We start from the raw sequence: 19,097 nt of genomic DNA, 5'->3' as shown, positions 1-19,097 counted from the left end.
TAACAGGCTGTGTTATAGCTTTTCAGATTGTCCACTTTGGGCACACGATGAAAGTAGTAAATGAAGACCCGGCAAATGTTGCTGTGGTAGGTTTCAATGAATCTCTGCCTAGGTTTACATACGAGGGGGGAAAAATGGCGGAGACACAAACAGAATAGTGGCTTCCCTTGTCTGCAGCATGTCTGTCCTTTACTTTGTTGACTGTGCCAAGGCTTCCACCCAAATCTCCTGATAACCTGCCTCCTTATGGTGGCCAAACTTTGATGGTTTTAAACACAAACACACACACAACTCTTTCTCTCTCCCTCTTTCCTCCTCTCCTGGCTGCCTCTCACCCATTCTCCTTCTCAACATCTCTCCTTCTCTGTCTGCCCCCCCCCCCGTCTTTGTCTCTGTTTCTCTCCCATACTTTCTTTCCCTCTGATATCAACCATCTGTTTTAGCAGGGCACGTGGAGTTAAGTGTCGTCCTCCCCCCCCCCCCCCCCCCCCCCCCACAAACACACACTCCACCTTCTTTCAAAATCCTTTATCCCCTCTGCCCAAAAAAAAAATATATAATTTACAGAGAATGAAGAGTCCCTCTGCGGCTGAATTTATGAACTCTAGCCGTAGTCATGGCAACGACTGGCAACTTTGTATTTGAGAAGGGTTGGGAAGAGGGAGAGCAGAGCTTTGCAGTGGAAGAACAGCCATTGTAGCACTGGTAGTCATGGTGTCAGCAAATCAGCAAAGTAAATTGCAGGGTGTTTAGCCGAAGAGGTAAATGCTTGTTCCCCGTGCCATTTCAGACTGCTCTCAGTACCCAATTAACGCACACATATATTGTTTTGTTACCGATTAACTCAGATCGGTTGTTTTTCTTGTGGCCACAAAACCAGTGACAAAGTTTCCGTGGTCACAAACCGGCCTGCCTATGCAAATGAGCGACAATCGCTGTAACCTCGACAAGCTACTCCTGGAAGGGTAATTCATGCAACGTGTTTACAGACACTGTCAGTCGGCATCCGGTAGCTGTTCATTCTAGGATGCCTATATCTATTCGCATACAGTCTCTTATCAGTGTCTCACAGTGTTCCCTGTTTGAGGACACACAAACACTCACTCGCGCGCGCGCTCACTCAGACAGGGCGGAGGAAAAAAGCCCTGACACCATCAGACTTCACTTCACAGCCTCCCGCAGAAGAAAGCAACCAGCGCTAAGCCATCCAGCTGCTGCCGCGGAGATATTGCAGTTCACATTTTAGACAGATGTAAGGATCTCGCCGCGGCATAGCCCTGTACTGTTACCCCGCTAGTGGTAGTCAGTTTGTAGCTCACTGAGATATTTAACACTATTGAGGGTTTTTTGCCGTTTTGTAAATGTCGCGTTCTCTCAGCTGTGATTCGTCCACGTGGCTCGACAGGTGCGGTCCTGCAGTATCTATCGCAGTTTTTAGGCTCGAGATGGTTGTTGGGTAATGTTAAGGAAACGCTGATGAAACGTTGAGTTGACGATGACGGGGAGTGGAACAGTGCAGCGAACAATAGCCATACACGTCTAAATGATTCATTTTAACTGCCTGTCAAATGTTTTGATATGGTGATGTTTTAAGATGCACATCAGTGTGCTTCCCGAATTGAAGATCCAGGTGGCAAAAAGATCTGACCCGAATCTGAACCAAGCTTCATAAAATAGGATGGTGCAGTATTTTTATGAAACTTTTTTCAACTTTTTATGTCAATTGTTTTGAGAACCAATGAAAATCTAATTTTAAACCCATTTCCAAAAAGTAAAATGTTATTTAATGACAACACATTTGTCTCAATGTGCCCATCTGGTTTGTTGAATGTAAAAACCACACAAAAACAGCAATGAGAAATATATAGACCAACATGTAGACATTGTAGTGGGAAAGAGTTGAGTATGAACTGGTTGCTTTGAATCCTGAATGCTGATTGGCTGATAGCTGTGGTATATTGTCCACACACCACACCCTCTGTGCCTTATTGCTTAAGTGTACTATAAGGGGCTGTCTGAGAGACTGGTCCCATTATGCCACATGCTGCTTTTTCATGAGGCTTTATATTGAATTATGGATTACAGAGGAGCTCTGAACACAACCCAGTCACTTCTCAGGTACAGCTGAATAATTTAACGGCCTTGTAAGATTGGTTGAGGTGTGTACTGAAGCGTTATTGTTTTAACGGCATTTAGCGGATGCTCTTTTCCACAGCGACTTACAGTCGTGAGTGCCTACATGTTCCAATATATTTTTGTACTGGTCCCCTGTGAGAATTGAACGCAAAACCCTACCGCTGCAAGCACCCTGTTTTTCCAACTGAGCTGGCTGTTACTGTAGGAGATACTGTTGACTGGAGATACTGTTACTGCAGGAGATACTGTTGGCTGGAGATACTGTTACTGCAGGAGATACTGTTGGCTGGAGATACTGTTACTGTAGGAGATACTGTTGGCTGGAGATACTGTTACTGCAAGGAGATACTGTTGACTGGAGATACTGTTACTGCAGGAGATACTGTTGGCTAGAGAGATTCTGTTGACTGGAGATACTGTTACTTCAGGAGATACTGTTGGTTGGAGATACGTTTGGCTGGAGATACTGTTACTGCAGGAGATACTGTTGGCTGGAGATACTGTTACTGCAGGAGATACTGTTGGCTGGAGATACTGTTACTGCATGAGATACTGTTACTGCATGAGATACTGTTGACTAGAGATACTGTTTCTGCAGGAGATACTGTTGGCTGGAGATACTGTTACTGCAGGAGATACGTTTGGCTGGAGATACTGTTGGCATTCTCCAGCCAACAGTATCGATTGAACTCACAGGCTTCCAAGCCGCCATGAGAAGTCGCTAGAGTGCGACGAGCCAAGATAACCATATTCAATACTCAAACCACCCAAACCAGGAAGAGGCAGGTCACTCCGCAGGACAATTGTGATTAACCGCCAGCAAGATTCGAACGCTTGTCTCATAATGAGAGTTACTTTTTTCTCGTCTAAAAGTGCATTGAAAGCAGTAACTTCACAAAAACATGTACAGAACTCTAAACATTTCATAACTCCAGCAGTAGTCTTGTGAATGGGGAAGCACAGCAGATTGTATGCAGATAAAAGCTTTTCACCCGCCTAGAGATGATAGATACAGAACATGCCATTCTTTTGGCTGTTTTAATTAAAGATGCAGTTTGGGAATAACAAGCTACTTTTTAAACCTCACATTTGGACTCCATGTGCATCATCTATAAGTGGAATCACCATCATACCTCAGTTAGCCATGACATTTCAGATCTGTATGCGAGTAGTTTAGTTGGGGCACATATATGACAATGTACACACATTTTGGGGAACCTTTTTGGCTTCACTGTACCAGTTTTACAACCCAGAATGCATCTGCAAGTATGGTCTATGATTCAATTTTAATCAGCGCACATCTGATTGGACTTTGTGGATTCTCTCATAGACAGTTTTTCAATGGCCCCCAAAACAAAGACTCTCTCATCCAGTAAGTGAGTGGCCTCCTCTGGGTGAACCATTGTTGATTCTATGGGACCTTTATTTGGCCGAATGACAGGGTTTCCATTAACGCACGCCAAAGGTCCACATTCCTACGGCAAAATGTTCATCTTTACCACTGGACTCAGTCATTGAGATGAGATGGATGGGTAAACGGGGCCTGCAAGAGGAATGGGAGAGAGGGGTAAGGAGAGGGGTAAGGAGAGGGGTAAGGAGAGGGTAGAGAGAGGTTGGGAGAGGTTGGGAGACAAAGAGAGAGGGAAAAAGACAGATGTGAGACAGCGAAAGAGAAACAGAGAATCAGGGAGTGATAGGAGTGCTAAATAGACAGAGAAAGAGCGGAAGACGGAGAGACAGAGAAAGTGAGTGAGATAGATGGAGATATATAGAGAGAGGGAGAGGTAGATAGAAAGACGAATGTTGAGTTGCTTGAGTGTTTTGGTGTAGTTTATGGCCGCGTGACCCAGGGGTGAATTAGATCAAACGCAAATGGACTGACCTTCTGATGGTCTGATTCTCCAATACCCAGCAGAGTTAATAGTTTCATTAATTATGGTCTTCCTAGTCCTTATGCAGCAAAATATTTCCAAGACATCAAACTAGCACCACACTGCTGGACATTTGATATAGGGTCAATACAGCCAGAAACAACGGCCAGAAACAACTGGAGGCACGCCGTTCAAAAGGGTCAATGTTCAAGACTCCAGAAACCGAAATGACAAACGTGGAGCTTTCCGAGCAGCAAGGCTCCTGTAATGTGTGTCAAAAAATACCAAATAATACCAGCCTTCTGCAATATTGACCAACAAAGGTCAAGTCTGGTGATGGAGGCGGTGTCAGTATCTGGTCATTTATCGCCTTGCCATTCATACTTCACCTATTCACAGGTTGCTACACTGTACATAGATCATAATATAACTTTTGCAAAGTCTTTGTGTACTTTTATGTTTGTAAGTGTTCTACTTACTTGTAATTTCAAATGATGAATTCAACAATTGTTTCATATTTTGCTTTGGCAGTTATTGTACATACTTCCATCCACAGTATTTACACATGCTTCAGCAAAAAATATATAAAAGATTAATTGAATTGATAGTGAGACAGAGAGAAAAAGAGGGGGAGGGAGGAGAGAGAGAGGAGAAAGGAGAGAGAGAGGGAGGCCCCTGGCCACTGACAGTTGTACTCTGCTCTACACCAGCTTAGGCCTCACTTTTTACCTGGATACAGTCCGAAGTACATACTAATTGATCCAGATACAGTCTTGACTACATCCTAGATGACCAGGATAGTCTTGACTTCATCCTAGATGACCTGGATAGACTTGACTCCATCCTAGATGACCTGGATAGTCTTGATTACATCCTAGATGACCTGGATAGTCTTGATTACATCCTAGATGACCTGGATACAGTCTTGATTCCATCCTAGATGACCTGGATAGTCTTGATTACATCCTAGATGACCAGGATACAGTCTTGACTCCATCCTAGATGACCAGGATAGTCTTGACTCCATCCTAGATGACCTGGATAGTCTTGACTCCATTCTAGATGACCTGGATAGTCTTGACTCCATCCTAGATGACCTGGATAGTCTTGACTCCATTATCAAGGTCCCTTATCAAGGTCTGCTAGAGTGAATTAATGACTCTGTATACTATACAAATAATTCGATGAGCAAAGACTGTGTCTCTATTAGCTTATTTTCCATATAGCTTTCAAAGTAAATACAGATTCACATTGTACTAACTAGAATCCCATGCATTCTGAACTAACCACGTGCTCAGAGTTAATTTCATTCAATTCACTGGTCCATGTAATAAGTTGACCCTTTAATTGGCAAATGAATATGTTCATCAGAGAAGTGGAATGATAAGGACAGATAAAAATGAAGGGCTTGTTCAGTGAGTCTGTATAACGATGTGATTAAAATCCTATTACGTATGCACTTTCATTATTGAATCCAATATTAAATCTAACGAATGAGAGTGGCATAATTTGTTTTACAGCAAATCATTTAGCGTAAGTAGAACTGCCAGCACATTGAATGCATACATTTATTCACCTGAAAAATTGTAGTGATATAGTTGGTGAATACGCAACCAGGGGAGATGGATAATCTTCAAATGTATTCTTAAATGTGATCGTAGGCCCATTTTTCTAAATCTGGATTTTGTTGACTGGACTGAATTAAAAAGAAAATGCAAAGTATAGAACGGTGGTTCCCACTCAAGTAAAATAATATGTTCAGTTTGGTCTTAGTTTTATATTTCAAATCAATTCTCATTTTGTTCACTTTCTATTTTTATTCCCATTCAAGTAAATAATACCTTTGTTCAAATGACTGTATTTCAGTGTGTTTCATCGTAAACCTACTCAATCAGTGCAAAAACAGTAGGTACATTCATAAAAAAACATTGAGCACAGCCAAATCTGTCCCCCCCCCCCGATTGTTTAACTACCCTAACGGAAAACAGAGATAACTGAAGGTTGAAGGTTTGCAAGACTTGAACCCTGTGACAAACAGTCATGCTCAGACAGGCTTTCTCAGACACACACACAACACAGTCGTGTGGATTATTATCAGCAGTCCTCAGCTGAACCCTCAGGAGGGTCCTCCACCCCCCCCCCCCCCCCCCCCCCCCCCCCGGTGCTAGGGCCAAGGGAGGCTGTCTTTATCTGGGCTGCAGGATGGTCTCATCCCTCCCTGTCTGCCTGGCTCTTCCCAGCTTTTGGTTCATAGTTTGGGGCCAGGTGCCATGTTGGCCCCCAGTGTGACGTTGGGGCCAAACCTATGGATGGTTGAAGCTTCGGGGAGATCAAGTCCCATCTCTCCTGTCTCACAGCAGGATGACCACACAGATGGAGATGTGTGTCTGTTTGTGTCTGTTCATATGGATGGCATTTGGTGGACGTTTGCCTGGCCGGCATTAGGAAAAACAGCAATCTGTTTTAACTACATGTTACTCGTTTTGACCATTCTGATATTTTGGCAAGGACATTTACACAGCTGGAATTTGACCTAGCGAACAATATACAATGTATATTAACACAGTCAACAACACAGAACTATAACACAAGATCAATACAGCAAACATATAACAAGTGGACTTACAGAGAGAAATCACAAAAACCCACTCAATGGCCAGTTTATTAGGTAATCCAATTAGTACTGGGTCCTCGTTCCAGGAAGTATTCTTTCACTCCTTAATGTCCAGTGTTGGCAATGCCGTTCCCTCTCCTAGTCATTAGATGACCGCAGTGGAACCAAGCATGGTCATCCGTGCCTTCCAAGGCACCGTACTGCAGGTATACTGCTATGTCATTTGTTTGTGTGACTGTATATTTTTACAACATGGAATGACAAGTCTACACAAATGACAAGTCCACACAATGGGTTTTAATTATTCCTTGGTTTACTGTGTGTTTCTGCAATACAATGTGGTATATACCGCTGTCAGTGGTCTTGTTCTAATTGTTCTAACTATTCTAATTCTAATCTGGTTCTAAAACCTTGTCATTCAGTCCCTGAGCCAGACAGTGAATGCTAGCTAATCCCAAATCAATGCTGCAAATATGAGTATGTTTGTAGTGTACTTACCTGGTAAAATAACTGTAAATAAATAAATAACTTTCAGTGGGAGCACTGCAATGCAAAGTGGAATATAACAGGTAGTCGTTGTAGCAACAGATACCCAGAGACTATGGATTTCAGAACCAGTTTCACAGGACAGGTTTTCATATGATTCTGTTTGTATTCTTTGAAAAGCATATAATTTGTTTACATTATCTGTTTTTCTATTTCTGCTTTCAGGCCAACTATTGAGAAAAAACTGACACTTTCAATTGTCTGAGAACAGGTGTTTTCTTGGAGTAGCAGAGTGAGTATGAAACTTAACAAGAATTAACGAAAGGTTAACTGTGCTCTCATACACTTTTTGTTTCTTATAAAACTATGCAATATATAAAAAAAATATATATATATATTAATGATGCTATCTGTTGGTTCGACTTATCTCCAATCTCAATCTTTCTGAGGCCAATGGTTTTGTTTCAACTGAAATGTTGCCACACAAAATAATTATAAAAACGAATTATAAATAGTTTTTGAAACCATCTCTGCCTGGCCTCTAGATTGACATTACTCTAAAAATGGACAGACCTACAGAATGTGCGCACACACACACTAACGCGCTGAGAAGTACAACATTATGTAGTTAAGTATGAGATTATGACTGTACCAAGGTATTCTCTGATACAATAATGCATTACCTATATTAGCAGACATAAAATGTTTGTGTGTGTTTTTGTCTGTATGGGTGTGTGGTTATGTGTGTGTGTTATCATGTGTGTGTGTGTGTTATGTGTTTGCGGCCTGTGTTTACCAGTTTCACACAATAGGATGATGCAGCCCAAATTGGCTAAAATCTGGAACAGACATGCTGTACTGGTTTCTGGTAAATGCTACTGTTGCACCTCCAGCTCCAGTGACGTGATGGCCAGTAGATTATTTTGCTGATCCAAAATGGTAGGAAAGGGGAACCTTAGGTTCTTCTGTGGGTGAGAGATACTTATTAACAGAAAATAGAACTCATGTTCAGATTATTACACAATAGGCCTATGTACTTTTTTCTTCTGATTATCAGTCTTTCATTGAAGGTTCCTTTTTTTCTTGGAGGTTCAGACTACCTCCATTGTGAAATACATCTTTTTTTTCTCTTTTTTTTTTTTTTTACTGAATGGTGCTGGCTTATACATAGAGAACAAATAGTGCTTTATAAAACCCAAAACAGGTTCAAACCCTCGCTTAAGTTCCCCCGTTGGGGCCAAATATTACAGCATGACGTTCTGCTCCTCCAGCCGGTGGCAGGAGGGTTGTTTCACCATGGCCTTGCCGCGTTGTGAGGGCATCAGGACGACACGTAAACCCTCGACGTCGACGGGCACGCGGGACAAATGGAATGAGCTCCCAGTGCCTCAGAGTTATCGAAATGAGGCCGGACAGAGAGGGAGGGCGGGGAGAAGTGTCACCGGAATCGGAGTGACACCACAGCCCACGTGGCATCCTGGCAGCGGTCGAGTCGAGGCAAATACAAGAGAAAGCTCTCCCGAATATTGATTTAATGCTGCATTCAAGCAGTGGAATATGTGCCTTTGTATTACCTACGCTCTATTTCCCCCGCCCCCCTCCCTCCCCAACCTTGGGGATTGCTGCCACCAGAGGCGGTGAGAAAGAGAGCGATGGAGAAGAGAGAGAGAGCAATAGAAATGTACTGGGATGACCCACGAACGACAGACAAATTGGACAGTGGACAGTCCAACCGTGGGGTATTGAATTGTCCTGAAATACCAAATCAGAAGAGAGAATAGGATAGCGTGAATCAATACACTATCAGGCTGCAGAAAACATACCACAGACTTTTTATTAGCACAAAATGGCACCCTACATTCGAAGGTAGTGTACTACTTTTGACCGAGCATTGGTCAAAAGTAGTACACTATACGGTGTATGGTGCCATTTGGGGAACACGGGGAGTGGTCCCTTGATCTCCCACATTCATATCACATGCAGATGAAATGCTTTCATAACATCCTCTGTCGGTTTCATAATCCATGACTACATGCCAGGTAGATGAAAAGAAATGTGTGGCGGCAGCTTTTGGACCAGATTCCAAACAGGATTGATTTTCGTTTAACCAGTGGATACATTTTCTCATGAAGAGGCCGTATATATTCTAATTGAATGTGTACAATGTGGTTATAATTTGTGTTCAATCTGACTACCATGGTAAATTAATCCATAAAGTACTCTGTGCCATTCCATTTCAGTACCTGCCATGTCATAAGTCACATTTGAACTCTTTTTTAAACAATATTTGATGAGACCTAAACCGTAATGTATTATGTTAAGCTTCAATAGTGTTGAACATCATAAAGGTCAATATATTTTCAAAAAGATCTATGCCTATATTCTAATATTCACATGTGCCTACTTAATGTCAGTTTCATTAATGGCAATCTCTATTATATCATTAGTGCAGGCCCATTGAACTTTCATACCTCCCAAACATTTGTACAAAGATAACCAACTGGGGTACATTTTGACCCCAAGAACAAAGTAACAATCATTCAAAAATATAAACTTTATTCATATAATAAGCTTTGTAAGAATTTTTTCATAAAAAAGCTGCATACAGTGTTACTACCCTGCTATGCACAGTATGATACACTATGTAGTCTCCCTACTAGTTAACAAATATCGCACGCCGACATTCACTGTTTTTAGACTGTGCATCCATCTACTGGCTCTTATGCACGACCACCCCTGAATTATTCCAAAACAGGGATTTCGCTCGCACAGCACCTGTTTGCACAATGGCATATGCACTCATCATAATCTTTTGTTTAACCACTCCCATCCTGGTTAGTTTAGCTAGCTAATGACCTGATGTGTGCTAGAAAAGTAGCGTATCTCGTTAGCCTGCTGGGCAACGAAACGTATGCTCTTCTCACCTCGGCGGAAGAGACCGTTCCTGCTCCATTTTCACACTCTGTGGAATATAAATATTCTACCCGATAAGTGATTTATTTGCGGTTAAACTATGGGGAACCGCTGGCAACAAACCCAGCAGCAAGAATTAGCATCGCTGCTAGTGAAATAATGGTAGTGGTTGGGCCTAAGGCAACAAGCATATAACAAGGAAAGGAACCAGGCAATAGACTATAACCACTACGCCATGAAGCTAGACGTGAACTGAGTCATAGCTTCCTGACATTAGATCATTTTGACATGGATCAACATCACGCCAGTTCGAATATTTCGCTAGACACCATAAAGCATTGTGTTAAACTGATTAAAGTTCCTTATTAAGTTTCATCACAAATAGCATCTATGAACTGTATTGCTTCTGCCACTGACCGTTTTAACAGCTTATTAGCCTTCCGGCAAAAATGTTTATGAATTCTCAAATTACATTCACACCAAAAAGCAAATAATAATAATAATAATAATAACAACAAGATGCACATATAGAAAATCCTTAAATTGTTTATATATATATATATATATATATATATATATATATATATATATATATATATATATATATAATCTTTCTAAATTACTTTGACTTGGTAAAAGGTTCATATTAACATATATATATATTTTTTATTTAAAACTGATTCAGAACTGATCATTAAAGATTTCAATAATTAAATAACCCCTAGAATATGAACAAAACGCATAGTTTGAGGGTTAATAATTTTTCAATATTTTTTTCTATTCTCCAAATTACCTGTTTCTCTGCATTACTAGTAGCATATTAGACAATTATTGGACTGTAATATGTCATTTAATGACTAAATCAAATTGTTCCTTGTCTGGAAACTGTGCACACTGCACACACATTCTTGCACACAGATCTGCCTCGCGCAGGAGGCGCCTCTCTCCGTTCGCTCTCGTGCTAATCCAATGGAACAAAGACCAGCCTTATCAATTTATGCTTGTCTAGCCAATGGCGCGACTCTTCATAGCTCACATGACGGCTTTCTCTCCGGTTTCTCCACACATCGTTCAATTGCAGGATTGTGGTATCATTGAACAACCGAAACCGGCGCGGCAGGACGTCCACTACAGCACAATAAATATTATACATTAATAGAACTTGTAAAAGTTTTTCAGATTACCATCCGCAGATATGCTATTCCATTTTCGAATGGACTTTTCCTGACTGTTGACCGCGGACATTCTTGAACCTCACGAGACAAAAATCAACCGTAAGTAGAATACTATTTATGTTACCTCCGTTTTCATAGGCTATACGTGCGCTTATGAATGCATAAGATTCATTCCAGGTCTGATGAAATAGCTAAGACGTAAAATGTTTGTTCCGCACACCTTTGTACCCGGGGTTACGTGTTAGCGTTTTGAGAATACATTTGTCATATCTAAAATAGCCGAGATCGGTAAGTTGAACCAATTTCATTACGCGTATAGTTTTAGAGTTTTCTGTTAACTGTCGGGAATGGTTGCCTGTTTTTTTTAACTGCCTAAATAAAGGAACGGCAAACTCGCTGACCCTAAGTGCGCGTGGGGCTGTCCGACCGGTCGTCACGGTTGGGCGAGGGCAATTAAGTAAAGAGGACTAGAACCGTGGTTCTCAAACATATATTCGGGGACCCCCAATGATTCGATGTATTTCATCTTGATTCCAGAACTAGCACACCTGTTTCAATATGTCAGCCAGTCATCCAACGTTTGATCATAGGAATTCGGTGAACTAGTCAAGAGCTAAAACAACATGCAGTGGTCTCTGAGGAGTTTTTTTTGAGAACCACTAGACAAGGCAATTGACACTCAAAGCTCGGCTAAAAAGATGGGAGTAGGGGTGGATAATTCTTGAATCATGTTATTTCCGGACAAAAATGGTGAGACTCACACTTCAAGCTTAGTGGAAAAGAAGACTACTAGCCATGACGAAAGAGTTCTCATTTATTACTACGAAACATGCCTTTGCTTGAAGAATCAAATTCCAGTACAGTTGACAGACGCACTACATGAGGTCATGTCATCCTTTCAACCTAAATTTATTCACACACAGAAGGGAGAATAGAGAGATAATTAATGTGTGTATGTATGTGTGTGTGTGTGTGTGTGTGTGTGTATATGTATGTATGTAAGTATGTATATTATATTAAATAAAAGAACACATTTTCTCAATTTCACTGCAATCAGCAAAGAACAGGCCTGGCTGTTTGATGTTTGGCAAGGCTTTAGATGGTTTTAATTAGGACCTTTAAAATGTCTCCATTCTCTAGGGCGTTGCTCTGGGGGAAAAAATAAAACAGAATGAGTGGAAAATGGGGGGGGGGGGGGGGGGGCAACACGGAAAGTCACTTAAGTGAAAGATCGTCAAATCAAATTTTTATAACCCCCTCTTGCCTTCTTGTTGCCGTGGTTGTGCTTCTCCTTTCTGGGGGTCCTGTATTTTCTGTACAACGCCCCCAACTGATGCTGCTGCTGGCCTGACACACCTGATGGCCAGCACACCTGAAGCCCTGAGACCTGACGGCTCTTACGTTATGATCAGCTGAGTTCTAGTCAGTCTGGAACGACCAGTTGTTTTATTTATTTTTCTACCTGACTGCCTGTCTGACTGCCTTCCTGTCTGCCTCTCATTCCGCCATCCACAATCGAAGTGCCAGGAACACTCTGTTTGCATGGGGCCAAATACGCTGTTTCTGAGGTGTGGATATGGCAGGGGACAGTGTGTTACAGACGCGCACACACAGGCAGACAGACAGGAGTAAGGAAAAATGAAAGAAAACACTGTTCCTGTCGAGTGTGTGTGGTTTCATGTGCGAGTCTGTGTGTTTTGTGCAGTGCTATTTTAGTAAGACTGAAAAATTGTTAAATGGCACCTACGTGTTTTTTTTTTTTTTTTAAACAGGCAAACAGAGCAAGCGTCTATTCACACGCTATGGCCTTTTTCAAAGCCAGCCATTTTTGTACTTTCTTCTTTATTCGTTCCACGGTATAAAGTCTACAGCTGTTTACATTAGCGCCTTGTGAGCTTGCATGCATGAATTGAGAATTGATATTTCTTTTCATTGAAATCGAATTGACGGTTGTATTGTTCAGGCCGCTGAAAACTGGGGTTTTCTACCGGTTCTGCCACAGTCTCGCCTGGGGCTGAAGGCTAAAGCACGCAGGTTTCTAATGAGAAAACACAACCAAAGGATGACTTACTGAGCTCTCATTAGGACTGGTGAGTTAATGAAAACGGTTCAGGGGAAAGATTGTCTTTGGATGAAAGGAGCTTTTGTGAAGCCTCAAATACAGACTTCTCCAAACTTCAATGCAGCCTATTTTAATCTGATAATTACATGTCTTTAGCTGTTATAGAAAATATTTGCTCTCCGTTCTTGCAATTCTTTCTTGTTGGGTCACCTCAGAATGCTTTCATTGGTCTGAGGATTTCTGAATGTTAAGCTAGCCTGGTTTATGGAAAATGGCTGATTTGAGTAGAGCCTTTGTGTGACACAGCGTTCTTTACACAATGAGGTTGACAAAAGAGCCTGTAGTTTTCATGTCAAGTAAAAAAAAAATATATATTGAATGACCATTTGTTCAATTCTAAGTTCTATCTTTCACTGATAAAATTTTGACCAATGTGGATGATTATACTCTGTTAAAACTTAGCTCCCAAGTTCCATTTCAAAACAATTTGATGTAGATGTGTAATTGATTGGAATAATATAAATTATTTATTACTCTTTATAAAGCTTAATTTGTTGGAAAAAATAACACCTTGCAATAGAACAAATGTGTTCAGGCTTAAAAGGCAAAAGCTGCTCTCGATAAAGAATATATTTCCTTTATCTTTTTTTTGTTGCCTACCTTTCACACTCCGAGATCTGTAACTTGTATAGCCACAAATGGCTTCTTAGCCCGAATGAATTTCACAATTTTTTAACTGATGTCTATGAGCCTCGGTCGAAATATAGGGCATAGCGCTTAATTTGGACACGGCCACCTCTGCTGTTATCCTTTGAAAGGAGGAGCCACAATCTGGAGAATGGAGGCGACAAGCCACTTGTCCCTCCCACACTTTGAGGCGTTCTACCTGGAGATGAATAGGAGGCCCTCCGAAACGAAGGCCAGCATTTAGGAGAAGGGACGCGACACGGCTTATTGTCATATTATGTTCCCAGTGGCACATAGCTTTCATGCCACCAGTTGGCAATAGGCCATCTGTTGCTTTCGGTATCAGGGACCCAACATTGATCTCATGTGTTATTCTAGATTTTCTCTTGATTTAAAGTGCTTCTGTTGAAATTAGCAAAAAGATAAGTAATTGTGTTTATGTATTGATAGATATGTAAGAAAATGACTAATGCACTGGCTAGTTTATTTACTTGTTCTGCCCTTCAAGTTTATACTCAGCATATCTCTTGACACACTAAATGGAGTTTCATCATGGGGTTTGTTTTAAAATGTCACAGTAATATTGTCTTATGCAAATCACAGTTTACTAAAGGTCATTAAATCCCATATTTATATCTGTACTGAAAAAACAAACCTATATTGGAATTTCTATGACATGATATCACATACCATGTAAGACCTTATCATTGGAATGCAACATGATGTTTATTACAGGATATGTGTGTGTAAATGATTGAAATCATGGCCAGGTATGTAAATTATTCATTTAATAACCAACATGTTCTTTCTGGGAATGGTCTGCAGCCATAAAGAGGTTAATTGTTTTTGAATATCTGTCAAGAGGGAGAAAATGGGCGACAAACCTGGATAGCTGATGCGGTTGTTCAGTGTGTTATAGGTTACTGGTTTTCTCCATGCTGAGAAGACAATGAGAGAGCTGGGATAGGAGAGAAGACTAGTAGAGAGATGAGATGAGATGGGACGGGACAGAAGACTAGTAGAGAGATGAGATGAGATGGGACGGGACAGAAGACTAGTAGAGAGATGAGATGAGATGGGACGGGACAGAAGACTAGTAGAGAGATGAGATGAGATGGGACGGGACAGAAGACTAGTAGAGAGATGCGATGAGATGGGACGGGACAGAAGACTAGTAGAGAGATGAGATGAGATGGGACAGAAGACTAGAAGAGAGATGCGATGAGATGGGACGGGACAGAAGACTAGAAGAGAGATGCGATGAGATGGGACGGGACAGAAGACTAGAAGAGAGATGCGATGGGACGGGACAGAAGACTAGTAGAGAGATGAGATGGGACGGGACAGAAGACTAGAAGAGAGATGCGATGGGACGGGACAGAAGACTAGAAGAGAGATGCGATGGGACGGGACAGAAGACTAGAAGAGAGATGCGATGGGACGGGACAGAAGACTAGAAGAGAGATGAGATGAGATGGGACAGAAGACTAGTAGAGAGATGCGATGAGACGGGACAGAAGACTAGTAGAGAGATGCGATGAGATGGGACGGGACAGAAGACTAGTAGAGAGATGAGATGAGATGGGACAGAAGACTAGAAGAGAGATGAGATGAGATGGGACGGGACAGAAGACTAGAAGAGAGATGCGATGAGATGGGACGGGACAGAAGACTAGTAGAGAGATGAGATGAGATGGGACAGAAGACTAGAAGAGAGATGAGATGAGATGGGACGGGACAAAAGACTAGAAGAGAGATGCGATGAGATGGGACGGGACAAAAGACTAGTAGAGAGATGCGATGAGATGGGACGGGACAGAAGACTAGAAGAGAGATGCGATGGGACGGGACAGAAGACTAGTAGAGAGATGAGATGGGACGGGACAGAAGACTAGAAGAGAGATGCGATGGGACGGGACAGAAGACTAGAAGAGAGATGCGATGGGACGGGACAGAAGACTAGAAGAGAGATGCGATGGGACGGGACAGAAGACTAGAAGAGAGATGAGATGAGATGGGACAGAAGACTAGTAGAGAGATGCGATGAGACGGGACAGAAGACTAGAAGAGAGATGAGATGAGATGGGACAGAAGACTAGTAGAGAGATGCGATGAGACGGGACAGAAGACTAGTAGAGAGATGCGATGAGACGGGACAGAAGACTAGTAGAGAGATGAGATGGGACGGGACAGAAGACTAGTAGAGAGATGAGATGAGATGGGACAGAAGACTAGAAGAGAGTGGGAGAGAAAACAAGGCCTGTGTTGTGCACCGACGCCACAGGGGCTGTCTGGCCTTCTCAGAAAAGCGAGCAAGTCCCGTTTAGTCCCGTAGGGTGACCCTTGACCTCCTGCATGCTCCTCCCTGCTCCAGGTGCAAGCCCTCTCTGCTGGAGTTCATACACACTGGAGAACCGGGGTGAAACGCTTTGTGAAAACAGATTCTTTTCAAATCGCTTTTTTTCCCATTGTGCTATTGTATTGTCTCGGGGTGAGGATTCAAAGCAAAGATGGAGTAGGGGGAGACCGTTTCACCAGCACTCTTTTTTTTTTCTGAAACCAATGATGCCCCCACCCACACACACACACACACTGATGGAATGACATGTTGAATAATCACAAGCGCCTGAATCAAAGCTGTGTCATGTGTAATTACTACACCGTTTTTGCAGAGGGGCTTCCTCCACCGACCCTCCGGCAGTTGCTGTATTACTGTGGTCAAGAAGGAACCGTCAAACGCGTCACCGAGGCAGAACTTTTCAGTCCGTGGTTCTCACCAATTGTCGTGGCGTGTAGGCGGCACTAAAGTATGGATTACCTCAACACAGGTCCAAAGAGAAGGGCTCTGCTTGCCCCCCCGGGCTATCAGTAACCAAACAAAACTGATCAATAAAATGTACCAGAAAGGGAAGAAAGAGAGGATTAGCCACCCGCCAGCTCACTGGTGTCGGCCCTCGTCTTATAGCCCAAACTGATCACTCCCTGCTCTAATCGGTGCGCGGGGAGACGAAGTGAAGCCTGCTGGCAATCAATAAGGCGAGTTTGTAGGAGACTGCTGCTCGGAGGGTTCCGGGAAGTCTTTTGGCATGGCCGGTATCGCTCTCCGTCTGCCGGGATCAGATAACGCTGCCAGGGGCCCGGCAGAATGGGCCTCGGTGGCCCCGGGGCAGTACTATCGGATGCATTTCCTTCCGACCGGCACCCATTATGAGAAGATTGGATCGGGCGAGATGGGCGAACCAAAACATTATCAGGCTTTGGGGGGGCCTCTCTCGCCGCTCTGCTTTGAGACGAAACAGACCCTGAAAGAGTGGTGTTTCTTTTGGCGGGGTGGGGGCTGAAAGTGGTGTGGGAGTGAATGTGTGGGTTCAGTTTTCCACCCCCATTCTCCTGTCTCCTGTGCTGGGGGGGAACCGGGGAGCTGCTAGCCACACCCGTTGCTTTTTACATGATGGAGAGAAAAAAAGATCCTGTTTTGTCTTCAACGCTTCAGACAAACACTTGAATTCGACCAAGTGTTTGTCTCAGATTACCTCCCTGCACCGCGAAGTGAGCAGGGAGGGCCAGGAAAATCTAACAATAGAACACTATTCGAGATTAAAGAAAAATTTGTTCATATGTCCAGTGGTGTTTCTCTATTTCAGAGGAACATTATTTATATGGCGGATAAACGACAAAAGCTAGAAAGAGGATTATTGTCGTTTCTTAGCTTTTCCAGGTAGACGCTGATCATTGCCACTCAACTTTCTCTCTCGTTTGAAACAAGTCTCATTTTTACAGATGTCTCAAGTCTGTCAACCAATCTGCTGAAGCTTAATTTCTTAATTTTTCCCATTAACATACGTGACTGATGTTCCGATTGATCCTTAAAAGACTGAATGAGTAAAGCAATTTTCGCCTAGCCCATCATACATGGCCGTTGACAGATCTCCGGATGTGAAAATTGTCATAATTCCATGACGTTCCCTGTGGTGCTAGGTGATGCTTACACTAGAGCCACGGTCATCTTGTCACAGCATTGTCCAAAGAGACATGGTGGGGATTGTGAAGGAAAACATAACCACCCTTTAGAGGAAAGGCAGGGAGGAGCTGAGAAAGGTGGAGAAACATGGAAGGGTCAAAATGAGAGCTGTCCAGTGAGCTTCACCCCCACTGATTTACAACCCAAAATGGGGAATACGTTCTACCTCACAGCCATGGGGAAAAGGATTCCACATTGCACCACTTGATGAACATCGTTTTGTCACCAAAAAGCCACCCAACGCTCCCGTTTTATCACCTGAAACCCCTCACTCTTGGTACAGGATGAAGTGGCGGTACAATACAACACTTTTTAAATCAATGTCTTTTGTCAGGCGTTGAGAATAGCCATTACGCAGTAATGAAGTCAGGATTCTCGGTGGGAGTCCACCATACGCGTAATTAGAAAGGTTCCTCTCGGCATCTCACCCTCGCCGTCTCCTTGTCTTAGTGGCAGCTTGTGTAATGGGACGAGGCGCTCGCCGTGTGCGTTTTACATGGGCGTGCGGTACTTGGCGACGCAGCGCGGCGTAACACGCACAGTCGCCGTGGCAATCTCGCCGTGGCCTCCTGAGAGTACAGCAGCATGTTTAATTTTAAAACAGGACGGACAATTAAACTACAGCTCCCAGGAGGCTGTTCACTTGGATAGCGGCCGTCCCATAAACCCCCCAGGGTGTGACGGGTTGGCCGGGAGTGGATCGGGGAGGGGGGGGCTCTCTATATACTTGCCCCGTCACCTCCTTAATGTGTTCTGAATTAGTCCCCCTATGCACACATTTGTTCTCGGCGACTACGGCAACTACTGGCTGCGTTTGTCGTCCTCACCCAGGGGAACCAGGCCACTCCTCCTCCTTTGTCTCCGGGGCTGTATGGGCTTGGTAGCATGTCGGTTAGCACAATGTGCCAATGCAATCAGGGCATCGCGGCTGGGGGGAATTTAATTGTCCATTAACCTTTTGAGATCTGCTGCTTGAATCCCCATTGTCTGCGTCGCTGCTGTTCATTCCCGCCTCTGGACGCGTGCCAGACGTCTCGTTGGTGAACGCGAGGACGAGGACTATTCTGTCGGCTGTACAATCCTACTGTTGTACGCGAACGTAGTGTGGATTTGGTGGATTTTGGTGTAAGTT

At 43.1% G+C, this 19,097-nt stretch overlaps 1 long non-coding RNA gene across 1 annotated transcript in view; it reads left to right on the top strand.

The window, feature by feature from the left end:
• Positions 1–11,066: 11,066 nt before the first annotated feature.
• The window catches only part of LOC105025367, a 31,291-nt gene continuing 23,260 nt past the window's right edge, over positions 11,067–19,097 (top strand). Inside the window, exon 1 of the long non-coding RNA XR_001198269.4 lies at positions 11,067–11,294. This is a non-coding gene — a long non-coding RNA (uncharacterized LOC105025367). The remainder of the gene's footprint in view (positions 11,295–19,097) is intronic.

The sequence above is a fragment of the Esox lucius genome, chromosome 8, assembly GCF_011004845.1.
Source record: "Esox lucius isolate fEsoLuc1 chromosome 8, fEsoLuc1.pri, whole genome shotgun sequence".
NCBI lineage: Eukaryota > Metazoa > Chordata > Actinopteri > Esociformes > Esocidae > Esox > Esox lucius.
The sequence above is the reverse complement of the archived record's forward strand: the minus strand, read 5'-3'. Positions and strand labels throughout refer to the sequence as shown.